Genomic DNA, 15,656 nt, shown 5'->3' with positions numbered 1-15,656 from the left:
GATTTGGAGTTCTCCAGGAGCGTTTGCGGATCTGCCGCGCAGTGTTGCTGATGCTGCGGAGTTCTCCCGAGCCGAAGAGGGGAGCTCAACGGAGAAGCTGTTCTGGTCGCAGTACCTTGCGCCAGAGCATCCGGTGCCCTTTAGCGATCAGCTGAAACAGCTGACCGAATTGCATAGGGTGGCCGAATTGGCCATGAAGGATTTGATAATCTGTCTATGGCCTGCCGAAGCCATACCCAGCAGCTACTTCGGGCTCGTGAAGTGGCTGGTCGATGCCTGCCCTCGGCTTGATGCCATCAAGCGGTCGGTCTGCATTGAAGGTGCGCGGATGGCCTTCGCCCGTGTCAAGGTGCAGTGGGCGAAGATGGACGCCGTCAAGCTCGCGACCGAGGGACCGCCCGCGGGCAAGGAGCATTGCACGCCCGAGCGGTATTTTGATGATGTCCTGAAGGGATCCCGCATTGTAGAGGGCCAGTGTGCAAAAGACATTATCTTTGAATGAAGACATTCATGTTATCCCGTCCTGTATTACGAAACAAAGCCGATATGTAATATAATGCTTGTTGTTTATTTAAAATTTTGCCTCCTGTGCGGCCGTTTTATTAAATCTGAGAGTTGGCCAGTCGTCGGCTTCAGCCCCCGCGTAGGTAGTACGGGGGTGTTCGGGTTGAAACCTAAACACTCTTGATCCAAGAGTTTTGTCCTTGATGGAGGTGTTTAGTGCAGCGAACCAGGCAATCGGACTATGTGGCTTTATCACCTCACTTAGCCATAGGAGTTTGACAATAGAAATGTAGGCGCAGCCCCTAGTTAGCATTTGTTAATCCGGACTAGGGTGTTGTAGACACCTGATCGGGTGGAGGCCGATCCGTCGCATAATGCGGGAAAAAATCGCAAGAGATTTTAACCTCCGAATAGCTGACCAGCTCTCGCCGCATCATGACAGTTAGTTTTCGGCTTTCTCAACTGAGGTGTTTACCCGGATAAACCAGAAACACAATCGCAGTAGTTCTCCCTTTACTACCCTAGCCGATAGGACGGAACATAAGGTAGCAAGCACAGGAGCCGGGCAACCCAACTATTGACCAAAGACATGATTCGGAGCCGATGCATATAATGCTAAATTCGGGGTGCCGAACTATACTGCAAAAAGTGTTCGGACTTTGTTGCCGTAGTATGGAGCGCAATGAAGCCCCTGGCGAATTAAAGCGTACCAAAGTGTACGGGTGCAATCGATAAGATAGCGAAATAAAATGAAGTAGTAAGCCAGTGCCACATAAGTTGGGCCGCAAACTGTTTTCATTATAAGTTGATTAAGTGTATTTGTACAAATAATGCGATAAGCAACAGGGCTATGTAACATGCCGAGACCAAGGGGGAGCTGCGTGCGGGTCCTGAAAACAGGTAGAGTGGTCGTCAAGAAGACCACCTAGAGATTCCCCCATACGTCTATGCTGCTTGCCGCCTTGGTATATCCATCCTTCGAAAGGATCGATGATCAGGCCGTCGTGAGGGGCCTATGGGAAAGAAAACAAAAAAGGATAAAAAGAAAAGTAAAAGTATGTGTGCCCGGGGGAGGTCGAGCCGTATTATGGACCACAATCGAGTTGTGGCTCCGTCTTTGCCCATGGTATTTTGAGTGTGTAGTTATGTACGTGCGGTATGTACGCCACCATTTGGTCGGGACTGAAACGGAGGCCGAATTGCTAGTCGAACTCCAGACGAGCTGGATCGTCAAGCTGCGGAGTAGTCCGGACTTGTTTGACAGAGTCCGGGAGCTTGGCCGCTGAATTAAAATTCTGCGATAAGGCCGCTCTGTACTTCCACTGCCAGAGCCGCGGTGTGCTCCTCAGTACGGAGGGAGTGTTCCGTGTTTCCATTGACTGTTATGACACCGCGTGGTCCGGGCATCTTGAGTTTGAGATAAGCATAGTGTGGCACCGCATTGAATCGAGCAAATGTAGTTCGTCCGAGCAGTGAGTGATAGCCACTGCGGAAGGGGACGATATCGAAGATCAATTCTTCGCTTCGGAAGTTGTCCGAGGATCCGAAGACGACTTCCAATGTGATTGAGCCCGTGCAGCGGGCCTCTACACCTGGTATTACTCCTTTAAAGGTAGTTTTTGTGGGCTTGATCCTTGATGGATCGATGCCCATCTTGCGGACTGTATCCTGATAGAGCAGGTTGAGGCTGCTGCCACTATCCATGAGGACTCGCGTGAGGTGGAATCCATCAATGATTTGGTCGAGGAACAGTGCGGCTAAACTGCCATGAGGGATGCTGGTCGGATGGTCCCTGCGATCGAAGGTGATCGGGCAGGACGACCATGGGTTGAGTTTTGGAGCGACTGGCTCTAGCACGTAGACGTCCCGGAGCGCGTGTTTGCGCTCCCTCTTGGGGATATGGGTAATGTATATCATGCTCACCGTTTTGACCTGGGAGGGGGGACTTCTTCTGTTCCCCTGTGTTCGGCGGACGGGGCTCCTCGTCGTCGTCCTCACTTTGCGACCCCTTCTCCTTGTTCTCGGTATTAACTTACCGGCTTGTTTAAAGACCCAACAGCTTCTGTTGGTATGATTGGCTGGTTTATCGGGGGTGCCGTGGATCTGACATGGACGATCGAGTATGCAGTCCAAGCTGGATGAGCCTGGATTGTTTCTTTTAAATGGCTTCTTCTGCTGGCCGGACTTGGAGCCACTGAATCCGGCGTTGACCGCCGTGTCATCGGTATTGTCACAGTTGCTTTGACGCTTGTGCCTATTGCGTCGGGGCTTGCCGTTGCTATTTCTGGCTTCAGAGTTGCCTGGTTCGCTTGCATTACTATTGCTACGGGCTAGCCAGCTATCTTCGCCCGCGCAAAAGCGGGTCATAAGTGCCGTGAGGGCTGCCATGGACTTCGGCTTTTCTTGGCCGAGGTGTCGGGTGAGCCATTCGTCGTGGATGCTATGCTCAAAGGCTGCTAGGGCTTCGGCATCCGGACAGTCGATGATCTGGTTCTTTTTAGTTAGGAACCTAGTCCGGAATTTCCTAGCTGACTCTCTGGGCTGTTGAACTATGTGACTTAAGTCATCGGCATCCGGAGGTCGGACGTATGTACCTTGGAAGTTGTCGCGGAAGGCGTCTTCCAAGTCCTCCCAGCTGCCAATGGAGTTTTCTAGCAGACTGTTTAACCAGTGCCGAGCTGGTCCCTTGAGTTTTAGCGGGAGGTACTTGATGGCATGAAGATCATCACCGCGGGCCATATGAATATGGAGAAGAAAGTCCTCAATCCATACCGCGGGATCTGTTGTTCCATCATATGATTCGATATTCACGGGTTTAAACCCTTCTGGGAATTCGTGCTCCATTACTTCATCAGTGAAGCAGAGGGGGTGTGCGGCGCCTCTATATCGGGCCAAGTCGCGACGTAGCTCAGATGGAGTCCGTCTGCGGTTTTTGGCCCGGACGTGGTTATGCTTGTCACGTCCGGCTAGATAGCTGTCGTCGCGCGTCGGGGCACGCCCCCGCGATCCGTAGATCGATCTGGTCTGACCTGCTCTATTTTCCAGGTCCTACCGCAGGTCATATGTATATCCCCGAGTTGTTGTGTCTCTACCTTTACGGCGAGGTGGTATGGGCTGGTGTTCGGCTTGAGTTGCCGTTTTGTCCCGGCCACGTGGTGGTCGGTCAGCCGCATTACGCGCTGATGGTACGGGGTCCAGTGCCTCGTCGTCGAATTGAGGTAGAAGTTTACGCTTCGGGTAACTTTTGGTTGGGCGCTCGAGGCCATATTCCTCGGCTGCCAGGACATTAGTCCACCTGTCGTTGAGTAGATCTTGATCAGTTTGAAGCTGCTGTTGCTTCTTTTTCGGGCTCCTTGTAGTGGCTATTAGCCGGCGCTTAAAGCGCTCCTGCTCGAGAGGTTCCTTAGGCATGATAAAGTCTTCGTTGCTGAGGCTCACCTCATCCTCGGAGAGTGGAAGATAATTGCTGTCCTCCGAGTCTTCGTTTATTACCTGTTCATCAGGGCTAACTTACCCATCTTCCCGATCGTCCTGTTCGGAGGTTGGCTCGACGAGTTCTTCTTCGTCTTCGGCGTCGTCCGGAGTATTGTTGTCTCTCGTGCCGGTACTGCTGTCTTTTCCACGGCGTGATTTAGAGCGGCGCCGCTGACGTCGGCACTTTGGTTGTATCTCAGGAGGTTTATCCTCGACTGCATTCTTCTCGTTATCGCCGTTACGCTCTTTTGGTATATCCACCATGTACACGTCATACAAAGAGGTGGCCGTCCAGCGTCTGCTAAACGGCGGGTTTTGGGCCTGCTCCTCTCCGGCATCGTCGTCCATACCGTCGATGTCTTCTGATTCGTAATCGAGCTTGTCAGTTAAGTCCTCCATAGTGGCTATGAGGTGGGTGGTGGGTGGGACGTAAAATTCCCCGCTCTCAGCCCTTAGTCCGGGCTGGGCGTAGTTCGGACGTTGCTCCTCTGTAATGACGAGGGATCGCATCAAGTCCAGAGCCTCGCTTAAAGGCGTGGTTTGGCCAGGGAGAAGAGAGTCTGTGGAGTACGGTGGGAAGGAGACTCCTTGGCCAAGCTCACACGATGCTGACTCCGAGGGTTCGGAGCCAGTGTCCGGAGAAGAGACCGGCTTCATGATGGTTGCCAGCGACACTAGTTCCTTCGGCTCTCCCGTACTAGGCTTAGTGGCCGCAGATAGTCCGACGGGCTCAGGAATCCCGTCTTCGGACCTGGCAATGTGCTCCGGATCTAAGGCCAGAGCGGAGGTTGGGGTCGTGAACCCTGGGAAGATCAAGTCTCCTCAGATATCAGCGACATAGTCCAGATTTCCAAAACTAATCTGGTGACCTGGGGCGTAGCTGTCGATCTGCTCTAGATGGCCAAGCGAGTTGGCCCGCAGTGCGAAGCCGCCGAATACGAAGATCTGGCCGGGGAGAAAAACCTCCCCCAGGGCGGCATTGTTGTAGATGACCGATGGAGCCATCGAACCTTCTGATGACAACACATCGGAACTCTCAATCAAAGCAACAATGTCGGTGTCAAAACCTGCGGATCACGGGTAGGGGGTCCCGAACTGTGCGTCTAAGGTCGATGGTAACAGGAGACGGGGGACACGATGTTTACCCAGGTTCGGGCCCTCTTGATGGAGGTAATACCCTACTTCCTGCTCTAGATGTCTAGCCTGTATGATTGTGATTGCCTCTACGGACTAAACCCTCTGGTTTATATAGACACCGGAGAGGCCTAGGGTTGTACAGAGTCGGTTTACAGAAGAAGGCTTCATATCTGAACGGCAAGCTTGCCATCCACGCAAAGGAGAGTCCCATCCGAACACGGGAGGAAGTCTTCTATCTTGTATCTTCATGGCCCATCAGTCCGGCCCACGTCACATAGCCCGGACGCCCGAGGACCCCTTAATCCAGGACTCCCTCAGTCATCTCGCCAACAATTGCTTCTACAACTATTGCTAACACATAGCGATAAAGTAAAGCAATTACATGGCGCTTGCATTTCATACAATAAATAAGAGACAACCCTAAGGCTCCTGCCGGTTGTCAATATTAGAAAACATGATCATCTCATACATCAACATATATCACATCATATCTTGACCATATCACATCACAACCTGTCCTGCAAAAACAAGTTAGACGTCCTCTACTTTGTTGTTGCAAGTTTTACGTGGCTGCTACGGGCTTCTAGCAAGAACCGTTCTTAACTACGCAAAAACCACAACGGTGATTTATCAAGTTTGTTGTTTTAACCTTCTTCAAGGACCGGCCGCAGTCAAATTCGATTCAACTAATGTAGGAGAAACAGACACCCGCCAGCCACCTTTTATGCAAAATAAGTTGCATGTCAGTCGGTGGAACAGGTCTCATGTGCGTGGACATGTAAGGTTGGTCTGGGCCGCTTCATCCCATGATACCGCGGAATCAAAATAAGATGTTGGTGGTAAGCAATATGTATATAACCGCCCACAACTCTTTGTGTTCTACTCGTTCATATCATCTACTCATAGACCTGGCTCTGATACAACTGTTGGGAAACGTTGGATGGAAAACAAAAAAAATTCTACGCACACGCAAGATCTATCCATGGAGATGCATAGCAACGAGGGGGGAGTGTGTCTATGTACCCTCATAGACCATAAGTGGAAGCGTTTGTTAATGTGTATGTAGTCGAACTTCTTCACGATCCAACCGATCGAGTACCGAATGTACGGCACCTCCGCTTCAGCACATGTTCAGCTCGTGACGTCCTCGCCTTCTTGATGCAGCAAGACATCAAAGTACAGGATGAGTTCCGGCAGCACGACGGCATGGTGATGGTGGTGGTGATGCAACTCCGCAGGGCTTCGCCTAAGCACTACGAAAATATGACTGAGGGGTGAAATTGTGGAGGGGGGTGCCGCACACGGCTAAGAGATTGTCGTCGTTATGTGTGGCGCCCCCTTCCCACATATATATTGTTGGGGAACGCATTATTTCAAAAAATTTACCTACGATCACGCAAGATCTATCTAGGAGATGCATAGCAACGAGATGGGAGAGTGTGTCCACGTACCCTCGTAGACCGAAAGCGGAAGCGTTTAGTAATGCGGTTGATGTAGTCGAACGTCTTCGCAATCCAACCGATCCAAGCACCGAACGTACGGCACCTCCGCGTTCAGCACACGTTCAGCTCGATGACGTCCCTTGAGCTCTTGATCCAGTTGAGGCCGAGGGAGAGTTCCGTCAGCACGTCGGCGTGGCGACGGTGATGATGAAGTTACTGGCGCAGGGCTTCGCCTAAGCACTACGATGATGTGACCGAGGTGTGTAACTGTGGAGGGGGGCACCACACACGACTAAGAGATTCTCTGTTGTGCCTTTGGGGTGCCCCCTGCCCCCGTATATAAAGGAGGTGAGGAGGAGGCCAGCCAACAAGGGGCGCGCCAGGGAGAGGGGAGTCCTACTAGGACTCCAGTCCTAGTAGGATTCGGCCCCACCCTTTTTTCCTTCTACCGGAGGGGGAAAAGGGGAAGGAGAGGGAGTAGGAGAAGGAAAGGGGGGTGGCACCCCCTTCCCAAATCCAATTCGGCCTCCTCCCTTGTGGGCTGGTTAGCCTCCCTCCTATGGCCCATAAGGCGCATATCTTTCCCCGGGGGGTTCCGATAACCCCTCCGGTACTCTCGTATGTACCCGATACACTCCAGAACCCTTCTGTTGTCCGAATACTACCTTCCAATATATCAATCTTTACCTCTCGACCATTTTGAGACTCCTCGTCATGTCGGTGATATCATCCGGGACTCCGAACAAACTTCGGTCATCAAATCTCATAACTCATAATACAAATCATCATCGAACGTTAAGCGTGTGGACCCTACGGGTTCGAGAACTATGTAGACATGGCCGAGACACATCTCCGGTCAATAAACAATAGCGGAACCTGGAAGCTCATATTGGTTCCTACATATTCTACGAAGATCTTTATTGGTCAAACCGCATAACAACATACGTTATTCCCTTTGTCATCGGTATGTTACTTGCCCGAGATTCGATCGTCGGTATCCTCATACCTAGTTCAATCTCGTTACCAGCAAGTCTCTTTACTTGTTTCGTAATGCACCATCCCGCAACTAACTCATTAGTCACATTGCTTGCAAGGCTTATAGTGATGTGCATTACCGAGAGGGCCCAGAGATACCTCTCCGATACGCGGAGTGACAAATCCTAATCTCGATCTATGCCAACTCAACAAACACCATCGGAGACACCTGTAGAGCATCTTTATAATCACCCAGTTACGTTGTGACGTTTGATAGCACACAAGGTGTTCCTCCGGTATTCGGAAGTTGCATAATCTCATAGTCAGAGGAACATGTATAAGTCATGAAGAAAGCAATAGCAATAAAACTAAACGATCATTATGCTAAGCTAACAGATGGGTCTTGTCCATCACATCATTCCCTAATGATGTGATCCCGTTCATCAAATGACAACACATGTCTATGGTTAGGAAACTTAACCATCTTTGATTAACGAGCTAGTCAAGTAGAGGCATATTAGGGACACTTTGTTTTGTCTATGTATTCACACATGTACTAAGTTTCCGGTTAATACAATTCTAGCATGAATAATAAACATTTATCATGATATAAGGAAATATAAATAACAACTTTATTATTGCCTTAGGGTATATTTCCTTCAGTCTCCCACTTGCACTAGAGTCAATAATCTAGTTCACATCGTTATGTGCTTTAACACCAATAGTTCACATCTTTATGTGATTAGTTCACATCTCCATGTGACTAATACCTAAAGGGTTTACTAGAGTCAATAATCTAGTTCACATCGCCATGTGATTAACACCCAAAGAGTGATCATGTTTTCTTTGTGAGAGAAGTTTAGTCAATGGGTCTGCCACATTCAGAGTCGTATGCATTTTTCAAATTTTCTATGTCTACAATGCTCTACACGGAGCTACTCTAGCTAATCGCTCCCACTTTCAATATGTATCCAGATTGAGACTTAGAGTCATCCGGATCAGTGTCAAAACTTGCATCGACGTAACCCTTTACGACGAACTTTTTGTCACCTCCATAACCGAGAAACATGTCCTTATTCCACTAAGGATAATTTTGACTGCTGTCCAGTGATCCACTCCTGGATCACTATTGTACCCTATTGCCAAACTCAAGGTGAGGTACACAATAGGTCTGGTACACAACATAGCATACTTTATAGAACCTATGACTGAGGCATAGGGAATGACTTTTCATTCTCTTTCTATTTTCTGCCGTTGTCAGGTTTTGAGTATTTACTCAACTTCACACCTTACAACTCAGGCAAGAACTTCTTCTTTGACTGATCTATTTTGATCTCCTTCAAAATCTTATCAAGGTATGTACTCATCGAAAGTCTTATCAAGTGTTTTGATCTATATTTTATAGATCTTGATGCCCAATATATAAGCAGCTTCACCGAGGTCTTTCATTGAAAAATTCTTATTCAAGTATCCTTTTATGCTATCCAGAAATTCTATTACATTTCCAATCAACAATATGTCATCCACATATAATATTAGAAATGCTACAGAGCTCCCACTCAATTTCTTGTAAATACAGGCTTCTCCAAAAGTCTGTATAAAACCATAAGCTTTGATCACACTATCAAAGTGTATATTCCAACTCCGAGATGCTTGCACCAGTCCATAAATGGATCGCTGGAGCTTGCACACTTTGTTAGCACCTTTAGGATTGACAAAACCTTCTGGTTGCATCATATACAACTCTTCTTTAAGAAATCCATTAAGGAATGCAGTTTTGACGTCCATTTGCCATATTTCATAATCATAAAATGCGGCAATTGCTAACATGATTCGGACGGACTTAAGCATGCTATGGTGAGAAGGTCTCATCGTAGTCAACTCCTTGAACTTGTCGAAAACCTTTCGCAACAAGTCGAGCTTTGTAGATAGTAACATTACCATCTGCGTTAGTCTTCTTCTTGAAGATCCATTTATTCTCAATGGCTTGCCGATCATCGGGCAAGTCAACCAAAGTCCATACTTTGTTCTCATACATGGATCCCATCTCAGATTTCATGGCCTCAAGCCATTTTGCAGAATATGGGCTCATCATCGCTTCCTCATAGTTCGTAGGTTTGTCATGGTCTAGTAACATGACTTCCAGAACAGGATTACCGTACCACTCTAGTGCAGAACGTACTCTGGTTGACCTACAAGGTTCGGTAGTAACTTGATCTGAAGTTTCATGATTATCATCATTAGCTTCCTCACTATTTGGTGTAGCCATCACTGGAACTGATTTATGTGATGAACCACTTTCCAATTCGAGAGAAGGTACCACTACCACATCAAGTTCTACTTTCCTCCCACTCACTCTTTCGAGAGAAACTCCTTCTCTAGAAAGGATCCATTCTCAACAACAAAGATCTTGCCTTCGGATCTGTGATAGAAGGTGTACCCAACATTTTCTTTTGGGTATCCTATGAAGGCACATTTCTCCGATTTGGCTTTGAGCTCATCAGGTTGAAGTTTTTTCACATAAGCATCGCAGCCCCAAACTTTTCGAAACGATAGCTTAGGTTTCTTGCTAAACCATAGTTCATATGGTGTCGTCTCAATGGATTTAGATGGTGCCCTATTTAACGTGAATGTAGCTGTCTCTAATGCATAACCCCAAAATGATGGTGGTAAATTGGTAAGAGACGTCATAGATCGCACCATATCTAATAAAGTGCGGTTACTATTGGGTTCTATGGTAGGGTGTGTCGACTGCAAATTAAAATTTCCTACGCATAGAACAACCAAGAACATGCTACGGGAGATGGATCACAGTTCGTTACCACTAGACGCGCAGTGCCGTTGTCGGGGGTTGGGTGCGTCATATGCCAATGGATGGCTTATCATGGTGGGAGCGAGTAGAACGTTGCCGGTGCCTGGAAGCAGGATGAGGCGTAGACACGAACGCCGATGCACTTTACCCAGGTTTAGGGCTCTCCTAGGAGATAAAACCCCAAGTCCTGCTCTGCGGGGTCTTCGCATGATCACTAAGGCACTAGTGAGTACAATGGTGCTCCTCGAGCTTTATGCTAGAGGTAGAAGAAGGCAGGCACGCTCTCTCCTTCCTCTAGGTATGAGTCTAGTTCTAACAAGTTGGGAACCCTTTGCATGGGTGCCCTGGGGGGTTTATATAAGCCTACCCCCAGGGGTACAATGGTAATCTAGCCGGGTGTAGGACCCGTTTGTCAGTGTCTCTAGTCGCCGGCTTCTCCGCCGGCTGCTGGGGCCCGCCGCCTGGTGGGCCCTGCCGACTGGTCTGGTATGGAGCCGACAGGCCGCCTCCGCCACTGGCGGGTCTGGTCGGCGGCTGATCACTGTAGCCGCAGTGCTGATGATGCATGCTTGGTCAGCGGAGCGTGGCTACAGCCCCGCCGCCTGGTGGGAGATCACTGTAGCCACTCCGGGTCTCATCTGGTTAATGGTGCGCGGGCCCCGAGGGAGGAACGGGCCGCCTGCCAGAAGCTGGCCTCCCTCGGGTCCGACTGGTCAGCCTTCCGCCGTCTTCCGGGCTCTCGCTGCCTGGTAGGGCCCGCCGCATGCAAGCCGTACCGACAGGCCGTCGTGGGAACAGGGCTCCGCCTGCCAGCAGTGACGTCAGGGGCGGAGTGGCAACAGTGCCGCGCCGGGCAGAGATCTCCGCCTATATGGAGTACTGTGGCCACGCCCGGCCCTTGATATGGGGGTGATGGGCTACACTGTAGCCTCACCCTGTCTTGTCTTCTTAATGGGGGTGCAGACTCTGAGGGCGCCGTGAGCCGCCTGCTAGAAGCTGGCCTCTCTGGAGGCCGCCTGCGAGGAGTCGGCCCGTCTTGGTGCGGCCTTCCGGAGCTTGGCCGCCTTCTAGCAGCCGGTCGCTTGGGCCAGCCGGCCATCAGAAGGCGGCGCTTCATCTGGATGTCTTGAGGGGCGCAGCCGGCCCCGATGTCTTGAAAGGTTCAGGGACTCGGGTTAGGCTACCCGTGGCCCATTACTCCGACAGTAGTCCCCGAAGCTGATGAGGCGCCACGGCTGAGGAGCCGAGGGGCCTCAACAGTTTCTTTCTCCGGGTGCTCTGGAATGAAGCTCCTTCCGACTCCTGGCAAGCCGCCTGGTGGGAGTCGGCCACGTCCTGTCGGATTTGTCTGAAACTTCGAACGCAATGGCGGGAACTAGGTGGCGTACTAGCTAAGCCTCCAGGCCCGCTGCCCGTCGTGGGCATGCCATGTGGCGTCAGCCAGCCGGGCCAGCCTGCTAGCCCATGCGCGCGATGGGACGCGACGGCAGGCTGGGCCCGCCACTACCGGGCCTCGGCACGCGAGCGGATCCGCTGCGGTCGAGGTGACCGGTCGAGCTTCTCTGCGGAGTTACTGCACGCAGTAACTCGTGCGATAAACGTGGGGATGTGGGGTCGTGGGCACAGTTAATCCCACGATCCCAGGCCCGCCCCCTCGGCTTCATAGCCCGTCGGCTATAAGTAGGGGGAGGAGGGGGAGCGGCGGAGCACGCGCGCCCTTTCGCCCCATTCTTGCCTCCTTCTTCCTCCTCTCGCCGCACCGCCCCCGAGCTCCGCCGGAGTGCTACCGCTACTCATCTCCGTCGAGCTCTTCCGCCCCGAGCCCTCTTGGCCTTGCTCCGATCCTCAGTTCCCCCGCACTGTCGGCGTTCTGGGAACGGGGGTCCCCAGACTTCCCTGCCTGCGGCCCACGGCGTGGCTATGCTAGCGGGCCTGTACGACCCATCTTCATCAACAAAGCATTCAAGGCCCTCGCGAGGGGCGAAGCCTCGCGAGGCGGGCGGCGCAAGACCTCCTCGTTAGCAGCCTCACCAGGCTGCCTCGCGAGGAGTGGAGATATCAAGGCGGAGCAAACCTCACAAGGCTATCGTGACGTGAGCCATGCCGATCGGCACTAGGCGGGCGCTAGCGCGTGCAACGTCCTTGTTTCCTCTTTGGTGCTAGGGAAGCAAGCGCAGGCGCGGAGTACCAAGGCATCAGGCAAAGGTTTCCATATCGGTGCAACAAGACCAAGGCCAGCAGGACGACAAGACGGAGGTCACCGTAGGGTCCAAGACGGCGTCACCACCAGAGCCTTTTGCAGGCGAAGACCACTTTTGTCAGGATAGCTTGTACTAGCTGTCCCCTTTCAAATTAGCCCGCCGTTGTTGGCTCCCTTCCCGCTCAATATTTGGGGAGAGGACCAGGGCCTATATAAGTAGAGCTAGCCACCACAGTATGGGGATCAGATCGAGTTCTCATCCACAAGTCCACAGAGCACAAGAACACCTCAACCTCAAGAGGCCGTTCTTCCCCTTGTACTGTTCTTCATCAGCCCAAGAGGCAATCCACCACCACACACTGGAGTAGGGTATTACACCACAATGGTGGCCTGAACCAGTATAAATCTCGTGTCTTTCCGTGTTGCGAGTCCGTCGAGTTCGTCCGCAAGATCTAGTGAGCTAGGGCGTAGATCAGTAGGAAGGAAAGAACTTCGCGCGCACCCCAGAGTTCGAACCTTAAGGGTTTTGCCGGAACCCCACATCTGACATTTGGCGTGCCAGGTAGGGGTGCGCCGTAGCTTCCCTTTCGTCGATTCATCGCTCCGTCGCTCCGTCTTCTCCATGGCGGGCGCTCGCCGCGCTCGAGCTGAGCCCGGGCTTCCCTCACCGCCCGCGTTGCTCAGACGGCTCCTGTCGGCGGGCCCCCTCGTCGTTCTCCGTCTCCTGCCGCCAACGCCGCTACCGGCTCAGCGGGGAACGAGCAGCAAGCGTCCTCGCTACACCCATCGGTGCGGTAGGACGGCCGCACCGCCACTCCATCGCTGACCCCGGCCGGTTCCTCGTCCCACGCACGTCGCGCTCACATGGACGCGCAGGCCGCGCTCCTCATGGCGAACGAGCTCCTGCACTACCGCCCGGTCGACGACCTCTACGTGGACTGGCTCGACCGCGTTGCCGAACTCGTCCGCGCCGCAGGGGGCTCCCCGGCGCCGTCCCACTCTCTGCCTCGCCCTCCGCCAGCCACGGGCGACGTGGCTCATGGAGGGCCTCCACCACCTCTGCCCCAAGACGGTGCCTTGGCACCAAGGCACGCGGCCCCACGGCATGATCCACCACGCCCGGTGCCCGCGCGCGAAGAGGGATTTGCCAAGAAATTCCTCGACCGCGGGAAGCTGCGCCTGCGCTCCCTGCGCCACCTCGCCAAGACCGTGCGCTACCTGCGGTAGCGGCACGCGGGCCTCACCAAGACCAAGCTCCACCTCCGAGACGGGCCTCGGCAACCACGGCTGTCTGCCGCGCCTTCACCCCCGAGCTGCGTAGCGTCGCCTGGCTAGGCAAGTTCAAGCCGGATCTGCCTCCCCGCTACGACGGCACCGCCAACCCCGCGGAGTTCCTGCAGCTCTACGAGCTGAGCATCGAAGCGGCCAACGGCGACGAGAAAGTCATGGCGAACTAGTTTCCCATGGTTCTCAAGGATGGTGCCCGCTCCTGGCTCCTGAACCTGGAGCACGGCTCGATCTCCTCCTGGGATGAGATGCGCGACTGCTTCGTCGCCAACTTCCAGGGCACCTGCGACCGCCCGCCGACCACGGGTGACCTGTGCCGCGTCAAGCAGCAACTAGGAGAGACCGTCCAGAAGTACATCTAGCGCTTCAACAACACTCGCCTCAAGATCCCCAAGGTCACGGACGAGGCCATCATCTCCGCGTTCTCTGATGGCGTCTGCGACATCAAAATGAAGGAGGAGCTCGCTATCCACGAGGAACTGTGCACGTCTCAAGAGCTGTTCAACCTGGCGACCAAGTGCGCAAGAGCTGAAGAGGGGCGCCTTTCCCTCCTCGAGCTGCCAGCTGTGGGTGCAGAGGAGAAGAAGGCCAAGGCCAAGGACGTGAAGTGCAAGGAGGCAGCTGTGCTCGCAGCGGAGCCGGACACCAAGCGGGGCAGAGACCAGCCCGAGTCATCCATGGGTAGCCGACCGTTCTGCGCCTTCCACAATCTGAACACCCACAACACCAGCGACTGTCAAGAGCTCAGAGCCATTCGCGAAGGACGTTCTGGTCGACGCCCCGAGCGCAGCGACCGGGGCTACGGCCGTGGAGGAGGGCGTGGAGGCGGACGCTGGGATGACCGTGGCCCGTGCCAGGAGTGACGCGATAGGCCTCGTGAGGACCGCTCGGAGGACCATCCTCGCAAGGGCGCCTGGAGGGACCAACCTCGTGAGGATCGCCCTCAGGGCAACACCGGTCTTCCCCCGCTGCCGCCACCACCAAGAAGGAACGACGATCATCATCAGGACGAGGGGGCCGGGGGCTTCCAGGAGCCGCGTGCTATCGCCTGCATCTTAGGCGGCGCGCAGGCCCCAGCCTCTCAGCGCATCTTCAAACAGTTCGCACGTGAAGTGAACGCGGTGCTCCCCAAGCACGAGGCCACGCGCCCGCTCAGGTGGTCCCAGTGTGCCATCACCTTCAACTCGGCAGATCAGCTCAAGTGCGCAGCCACCGCTGGCGCTCTCCCGATGCTTTGTTCACCAGTCATCAGCAATGTGCAAGTTACCAAGACCCTCATCAACTGCGGCGCAGGGCTCAACATCCTATCAGTCGACACGTTCGACAACCTCCACGTCCCGTATGAGCAGCTTCAACCTACCAAGCCTTTCTCAGGAGTGACCGACGGTTCCACCACACCGATAGGGCAGGTCCGTCTGCCTGTCACCTTCGGTGAGCGCAAGAACTACCGCACCAAGCTCATTGACTTCGACATCGCACACATCCTCCTGCCGTACAACGCCATCCTCGGGTATCTGGCCCTGGCCAAGTTCATGGCGGTCACCCACCACGGCTACAACGTCCTCAAGATGCCGGGAAGCGGCGGAATCATCACGGTCCCATGTGAAGAGAGAGATGCGGTGTGCTCCCTCGAGCGCGCTTTCCAAGCTGCAGCAATCGACGACCCTGATAGCAAAAGCGAGGGCCCTCCTGAGGCCCTCCCCAAGAAGAAGAAGAAGCTGTGCTGTGCAGGATCTCAGGAGGGCGGTGACGCAGCTGGAGGCTCGTCAGGATCAGCGCCCGCTCTGGGGGCGCCTCCTTCCATCGCATAGGAAGGCACACCCGG

This window comes from Triticum aestivum, chromosome 2D (genome assembly GCF_018294505.1).
Source record: "Triticum aestivum cultivar Chinese Spring chromosome 2D, IWGSC CS RefSeq v2.1, whole genome shotgun sequence".
NCBI lineage: Eukaryota > Viridiplantae > Streptophyta > Magnoliopsida > Poales > Poaceae > Triticum > Triticum aestivum.
The sequence above is the reverse complement of the archived record's forward strand: the minus strand, read 5'-3'. Positions refer to the sequence as shown.